The sequence below is a fragment of the Artibeus jamaicensis genome, unplaced genomic scaffold (assembly GCF_021234435.1).
Source record: "Artibeus jamaicensis isolate MK-2021 breed Jamaican fruit bat unplaced genomic scaffold, CSHL_Jam_final contig_1015, whole genome shotgun sequence".
Lineage (NCBI taxonomy): Eukaryota > Metazoa > Chordata > Mammalia > Chiroptera > Phyllostomidae > Artibeus > Artibeus jamaicensis.
The window spans coordinates 20748528-20756998 of NW_026521194.1; the positions used below are offsets into that span (position 1 = coordinate 20748528).

General features: G+C 35.8%; 1 protein-coding gene across 9 annotated transcripts in view; it reads right to left on the reverse strand.

The window, feature by feature from the left end:
* CARF (calcium responsive transcription factor) overlaps positions 1 to 8471 on the reverse strand; it is a 45264-nt gene that overhangs the window by 36555 nt on the left and 238 nt on the right. For 4 of the 9 annotated variants that reach the window (XR_005085370.2, XR_005085369.2, XM_053659238.1 and 1 more), the window contains exons 1-4: positions 7830 to 8462; positions 6926 to 7019; positions 5904 to 5986; positions 3940 to 4105 (exon numbers count right to left, since the gene is read on the reverse strand). The gene's annotated coding sequence lies outside the window, so the exon portion shown is untranslated. Of the gene's footprint in view, positions 1 to 3939; positions 4106 to 5903; positions 5987 to 6925; positions 7020 to 7817; positions 8463 to 8471 lie in introns of those variants that run through there. The other 5 variants (XM_053659094.1, XM_037165973.2, XM_037165974.2 and 2 more) reach the window with 5 other exon arrangements.

The window sequence follows — 8471 nt, forward strand, 5'->3', positions numbered from 1 at the left end:
TTGAAAAATAAAATGCAGCAGAGAGATAAGATCAGTTATAGAGTATTGACATTAGATATACAGCAGACTACTCAAAAGAAACAATGATGGTATAAGTCACAGGAATAATAAAAAAAGAAAGTGCTGATATACAATTGCATATATTCAAAACTATTTTCTTCACAAAACAGGATGAAAGACACTTTAAGATTTAAAAAAACTGAAAATTAATAATCTACAGATCCTACATGAAATTTCTAGAAATACTGAAAAGTGATACCAGATGTAAGTCCTAATTCTAGAAAAATAGTAAGCAAATTAATAATTCTATGAAAAATCTAAATAAATGATGCCTTATAAATAATATTATTATAATTTTGTATATGTGCATTATAAACATAGAATAAAATACTGGAGAACTAAATAAAATACACATAACTCAGGAGGGGTGGTAAGAAACACAATATATTAAAACTTACGGAATTCAGGGAAAACACTGCTCAGGGAAGTTTAAAGCAATAATGCCTTAATTTTTTAAAAATCTCCATCTTGATATCTTAAAAAATGGAAAAAAAAAGAGCAAACTAAATGAAATCTAGCAAAAGGAAGGGAAGAAAAAAACAGAGGGGAAATAAGCAAATTCAAGAACAGAAAAACAATAGATAGTACCAACAAATCTAAAAGTTGGTCCTTTAAAGATTGACAAAATTGACAAACCTTTAGCTAGAGTGACAATAAAAAAGAAAAAGATGCAAATAACTAAACTCAGAAATAAAAGGGAGGACATCACCACCAACCTTACAGAAATTAAAAGGATAATGAGAGAATCCTAAGAACAATTGTACAAACTATCTCTATTCACAGACAATAATCTTACACACAGAAAATCCTAAAGAATCCACAAAAAAGAATGATTAAACAAATTCTACAAACTTGCAGAATTTTGACAAGATATTTCTACAAGATAAGCAAGTTGTATTTCTCTAAAACAGCAATGAACAATCCAATAAATTCAATAATCCATTTCAAATACTATCAACGATGAAATACTAGTGACTTTAACCAAGGAAATATGAGTCATACACTGAGATTACAAAATATTGCAGGAAAAAAATTAAAGAAGACCTAAATGAATACAAAGACATACTGTGCTCATGTAACTGGAAGACATGAAAATTATTAAAATGGCAATACTACCCAAAGCAATCCATTGCATTTTCTTTCAGTTATAGAAAAGCCAGCCCTAAGACTCAGATGGAATTGCAAGGGACCTGAATGGCCAAAACAATCTTGAAAAAGAATGTTTGTAGACTCTTTCTTCCCAATTTCAAAACTTACTACAAAATTATAGTACTCAAAATAATGTAATACTGATAGTAAGATGAGACATGTAAATCAATGGAATAGAATTGAGAGTCCAAAAATAAATGCATACATCTATGGTGAAATAATCTTCAACAGGGGTGCCAAAATCATTCAGTGGGGAATGAACAGTCTTACAAAAAATGGTGCTGAGGCAACTGAATATTCACATACAGAAGAATAAAGATGGACACTTACCTTACACTACATACAAAAAAATAACCCAAAATGGATCAAAGACTTAAATATAGGAGCTACAACCATAAGGTTCTTAGAAGAAAACATAAAAGTAAGTCTTTATGGCTTTGTTTGACGATGATTCCTTAAATATGACACCACAAGGACAAGTACCAAAAGAAAAATAGACATATTGGACATCATCAGAAGAAAAATATTTGTGCAATGGACACCATGACAAGCCACAGATGGGGGAAGGTATTTGCAATTCAAATATCTGAAAGGGGTCTAAAATATATAAATAACTCCTATCATTCGACCACAAAATAATAACCCAAAACAACCTAATTAAAAAATGGGCAAAGGGCCCTGACCAAGGGGTTCAGTTGGTCAGAGTGTCATTCCATGCACAGAAAGGTTGCCAGTTCTATTCCAGTCAGAGCACATACCTAGGTTACAGGTTTGATCCCAGTTGGGGTGCACACCAGAGGCAACCAATTGATGTTTCTTTCTCACATTGATATTTCTCTTTCTCTCTCCCACCGCCCAACCCTGTCTCAAATCAATGGGTATACACCAATGGGTGTACATGGAAACATGTACTTGGGTGAGTATTTAAAAAAAAAAAAGGGCAAAGGAGTTGAATAGACATTTCTCCAAAGAAGACATACAAATGGAATGGCAACAAACATAAAAAAGATGCTCAAGATCATTAGTCATTAGCAAAATGCAAATCAAAACAACGAGATAAGTTCATACCCACTAGGACGGTTATATTTGGAAAAAAAGAAAGTGCCCTGGCTGGTGTAGCTCAGTGGATTGAGTGCGGGCCTGTGAACCAGAGTATCACGGTTCAATTCCCAGTCAGGGCACATGCCTGGGTTGCAGGCCAGTTCCCAGCAGGGGACGCATAAGAAGCAACCATACACTGATATTTATTTCTCACTCTTTCTCCTTCCCTTCCCCTCTCTCGAAAAATAAATAAACAAAATATTTTTAAAAAAAAGAAAGTAAGGGATTGCAAGGACATGGAGAAAAGGAATCCTCATGCATCATACATACTGCTGGGTATGTAAAATGCTGCAGGTGCTGTGAACAACATTTTGGTAGTTCCTTAAGAAGAAAAACAGAATTACCATAAGAAAACAATTACACTCTTAAGTATGTGCCCCCTAAAATTGAAAACGTGTTCAAATAAAACTTGTACACAAATTTTGATAGCAGCACTATTTATAACAGCCTAAGTGGAAACAACCCTAACGTTCATCAGCTTATGAGTGAATAAACAATATGTGGTATAGCCATATAAAGGAACAGTATTCCTCCATGGAAAGGAAATACTGATACAAGCTACAACACAGATGAACCTCAAAAGCCTTATTAGGCTAAGTGATAGAAGCCAGACCAAAAAGTTACATATTACATGGTTCCGTTTATATAAAACATCCAGAACAGGTAAATCCATGCAGACAGAAAGCAGATTGGTGAATGAATGCCAAGGGCTTGGGAGAGGGGAGAACAAGGAGTAACTGCCAACTGAGTACAATATTTTATTTGGGGGAAATAATATTTTAATTAGATAAAGGTAGTACATATGCAATAAAGAAAATATTTTATGTGTACTTATTTTTGTGTGTGATTTACATAAGGATAGCTTTCTTCCTTTAAAATAAGTTAAAAACAGTACCCAGAAAAGTTTAATTTAGAGATGAGAAAGCAAGTAGAGTGGAGGCTCAGAGCACTCACAAGGCACTGAGCAGGCCTGACTGAGCCGGATGCTGCAGTGCAGACCTGGGGCAGGAAGACAGCCCCAGCAAGTGCACTAACGAAGGGGTGGGGAGGACATTAACACGGGGAAGAGTGCCAAGCAGAAACTACTTTCTTCAGAGCTTTGCCTGGACTAGGAATATTGTCAATGGAAGAAAGGTAACTTATTTTTCTAAAGTCTTTTGGAAACTCAAAACTCAAAACTTTTCTTTCAGTATGTACTACAACTATACTATCAGTAAACATAATATACCCACACTCTTGTGATTACACCTGAAAAGTAATCGAAGTAGTTCCTATACACACAAGTGGGTTTTCAATACCTATGGACCTAACCCATTGCTGAATTGTAGGTTAAAAGTACATGTTTAAGATACAGACACCCTTTTACAAAATAATTTGAATGCAGTGAAAAGAATTACTCCTTTCTTCCCTAATCCTTCTACCAATTTGAATTGCCTTTTACTATATCAAAGTATTTTTTAAGAATAATATATTAATATTAAATAACTAGGTATAAAATATTTTTTCCAACAGGCAGCCACAAACAGAACAAAGTATTATATACAAAGTGTAATTTGACTTTTTCCTGAATTTGTAATGGACAATAATTAACTTTTACATAGCTATTGCTTTCAATTAAAAATAAATTACCTTCAGGCAGTAGCTCAAGTTTATATTCCAGGCCTTAAGCATTCTACTACCCCCCAAAATGCCCTCTTGTCCACTGAAGTTTTCCTTTCTGCGGCACTAAAATCATGATAGTAGTAGCTTCATTTGTGTGAAAGTTATAAACACATCTTCATAGCAGCATATTTTTCTGTAATGAAAAGATATTCAATGTATATTTTATGTTCCTACAGATAAAGAAAAATACTAGATTTTGTTATGCAGGTTTTACTACAAAACAGTCATTCCAATATCATGGAATCATCAGTTGACTCAACTGAGGGAACTAAAGACCAGAACTGACTTCACATATAACTGCCCTTGACTCTCAGGAGATGACTTAACCTTTCTTATCCAAAGTTAATATTTGGACTTTTTTGTTGTTTCAATTTTTCTTACATTCCAGGTATACTGAAACAAAGACCTCTGCAGTGAACTACATTTTTTTCCACAATGAAAACATTTACTAATAGAGCATCTTTTGGAAGCTTCAGAATAAAGGCCTCCTCCCCAAACCCTACCACTATAAAATCCTGGAATTGATTTGACAAGCTTATTTCTTTTTCTTTCCTTTTTTTAAAAAATATTTTTTTAATTTATTTTTAGAGAGAGGTGAAGGGAAGGAGAAAGAGTGGAAGAGAAACATCAATGTGTGGTTGCCTCTCATGTGTCCCCTAATGGGGACCTGGCCTGCAACCCAGGCATGTGCCCTGACTGGGAATCGAACCAGCAACACTTTGCTTCACAGGCCCATGCTCAAGCCACTGAGCTACACAGCCAGGGCTGACATGCTTATTTCTTAAGCAAGTAGTGTTGGGGTTGGATAAGAAACCGGAAAGGAGAAACTATTAAATATATGGTCTACCAGGGGTGTCCAACCTTTTGGTGTCTCTGCAATACACTGGAAGAAGAGCTGTCTTATGCCACACATTAAATACATTGCGACACATAATCACACAAAAAAATCTCATAATTTTCAGGTTGGGCAACCCTGGACAGTTAATGACTGGACTTCAAAACACACACTAAAGCATTAAATTTCGCTGGCAAATTGCTTTCTAGAATGTTTCAGGTAACATTTAAAAACTGGATTTTACCTATAGTCAAAGCAAAGATTAGGAAAAAAGTGTTAATTTGGAAGCTTATTTTTATTTACAGGGAAAAAGCCCTTTTTATTGCTTATTCATATGTAATACACGGCAGAGGAGAAGAGAGTCTTCAGGTTGTAGTCACTCATACCTCCCTGGGCCATGCTTGGGTTGCTGCTGTTTTGATTTTATTCAACAGCATTTCTATTTGCTCAAAAATTTAGAGGCAATTCTCAGCTGAAATTTCTAAAGACCTATCTTAATATCTGATTATTTCATTTTCTACCTATAGACTTTTGGGTAATAAAATTTATCCATTAAAGTCAGTAGTCTGAAAATAAATCCCCAGACAGAAGAGCTAAAGAATAAAGCCACCTGAGGTTTAGTCTTAGAATTTCTCTTAATTCTATGTAACTTGATTACTGTCTCAAGATTTAAAGTATCTTGAAATCAGTATCAGGTCTTATTAACTGTATCAAAAAAAATCTTGCTCAAAAGTACTTTAGAAATAAAATGTCTTTCATCTTTCCGGTAGGTAAATGACATCTTTTAGGGTAGGTACCTTTAATGAAGTATACAAAATGGATATGAATCAGTGGTTTCAAATTAAATCAAGACTACTAGTTCACAAATATTTTATAGAGCCATTTATTTTTTAAGGATGGGTTTTGAAAGTTGTAGCATTCTAAATCAACACCAAAATTTTAAATGTATGCACATTTATATAGAAAAAATAACCTATTTTTCAGTGAAAAAAATTTAAGACTAGTGTTCAGTATCTCTTTTACATAAGGTTTGTCCTCCCTATAAATTTCCCTGTAATCTTGGTTTCTACCCATTTCTTACCCTGTATATACACACCTCTTTTTATCTCTTTGCTCTTTGAAAACTTCACAAATTATTTTCTGTAATCCTCCCGAAGACTCAGGTAGATCGTATCATCTCTATTTATAGATAAGAAATTCAAAGTTGTCAATTAACTTCCTTAACATTATAGAGAGCATTAGAGCTCAGATTCAAACTAAGTAGGGGAAAAAACCCCAAAACCCAAATAATTAGGGGTCCAAAGCCCATGCACCATCTTATACCACACCACACTATGCAATCATATATCAAAAAAAAAAACTATCATGAAAAAATATTTTTCAAGTTGTTGCTCTCAAGATAACAGTGTGCCTTCATAAGGACCACAGTAAATGAATTGTGTAGAAAATCATTAAGAAGCAAAGCTTGCAGTTAATGTTCTAAGTAAACTTAAAAACACTCAAAGTAAAAGCACTAACTACCCTAGGTTTCACATGGAGACAATACCAAAATTAAAGCCATGTCACTGTTGATAACACACCAAATCTATCATATGGGGTATTCAGTTACTTTGGAACACTTCTTAACTAGTTTTTCTGTAACTTAGTACTCAAATAAAAAGTGTATTTTATTGAATTCAACATTTCAGCATTTTCTGCATTGCCAATTAAGTTTTATCTTATTGAGCATTTAGGTTCTGTATCTTACTGATATTTTTCAATTCAAATTAATGTCAACTTATATTGACTTATCAGGTACTGTATTTTTTTATTTTGATAAATCTCAAATTAATTACTTAAAAATGTAATAATCTACTGATTATGTATTTTTTAAAGATGAGATACAATTTTTAAAAAAATTATCTGAAAACGAACTTAAGTATTTAAAGATTTATTTCAAATTCAATGAAATTTAATTCAGGCAATTTTACTGCTGTAACTTAAAAATCAGTAATGATTAAAGAAGAACCATGTTTAAAGCTGTCAAAAGTCATCCTGACCGATGATGTGGCTCAGTTGCTTGGAGCGTCCTCACTTAAACTGAAAGATCATGGGCTGATTCCCAGACAGGGCACATACCTAGGTTGATCCAGGTCAGGGGCAGGTATCGGAGTCAACGGATCCACCTTTCTCTCTCACATCGATTTTTTTTCCTCTCTCCCTTCCTTTCTCTCTAAAAATCAATAAATATATGTATTTTTAAAACTGTCAGATTTCTCTCCCCTTCTACCAAATTAAAAAATATATATGGATTAAATAGGGAGACTTCAATTAGGCAGCTGTTAAAAGCCTCGTGTGGTCTAACTTCATTAATGAATGCAATTCTCACCATTACAATGAATCACATGATTAAATGACCACATTTATCTGCCAGCCGAGTCCTTTCTTAGGACTTCAGAAAGGAAGTCCTAAGAAAAACTGTAAAACTCTGTGACACAGAGTTTTATAATTTTATTCCTCTAACCATGAGGCTATTCTTCCTTATTTGATCACATTGGCAAAGCCAGTTTAACTGACAGCTAAACTACAATGATGGTAATAATAGCTAACATCTACTAGGTAGTATTTAACTCTCACACCGACTCAAGTGTGAAAGAGAAGTTAATAGAGGGGGCTGGCAAAAGTAGGTTTACAATTGTGGGCAAGGAAAAAGACATGCAAGTAATGATGATCACAACAGCTTTATTAACTCTTTCACGTACTCACAACTGTAAACCTCCTTTTGCCTACCCAGTCTGCAGGCGAGGGAGCATTGGAACCCAGGCATTTGGTTCCAGGGTACGAATTCTAAAAATTGAAAATAGTCCTAGTTTCATCATCATTACTCTCTAATAAGATTGGTTTTCGCTTACAATTGTTTAAATCACTTCTTATATTCTATGGTTGATTGAAATATCGGGTGTCTGCCTAATTAATCTTTAAGGACTTGTTAAAAAAAAAGGGGGGGTGGGGAAACTTTAGTTGTCTTCACCTGTACACATACCGCTCTGCCCACAAATTTTGCAATCCAGTTCTCCCTGATTCTAAACTGCTTTCTCTTGAAGTCCCCCTCTTGGAGCTTTTTTTGGTGAACGCCTTAAAAAATGACTCTGAAATCTGGATAGCATCTCTCCATCCATCCTCCCTCAGAAAAACAACGTAACTACAATAATTCTCGGTCTTCGAGAGTAAGACATACGCCTTTGGGCAACTTCAAGACCCCAAAAAGTCAAAAAGCAGAGGAGGTGGTGTGCGAGGACACCTTCCCTGTTTTAAACATACAAAGGGGCTCCTAAAGAGCGAGGGACGTAAAAAATGGACTCGGGTCAGCGCGGAAGACCACACTCTGGGCTTCCCCGCCCAAGGGGTCCGGCTACTTCTCCGTGGCTGGGCTCAGCGACCCTCCTCAAGACACCTAACCTCCACATTTTGCTGAATGCCTCTCCGGGACACGCGAGCCCCGTCCGGGGCGAGGAGTAGTAGGCCCCGCCAAGTAAGGCCCCAGAAAGGACCCGAGGCAGGGTGCAGACGGCGCCACCACGGCCCAGCTGCAGCAGGGGGCGGGGGCCGGCGGCCGGCGGTTGCTTACGGACCGACGGGTCAGGAGGTGATGGGAGGAGGAGGAGGCAGGAGGAATAAAGGGGCG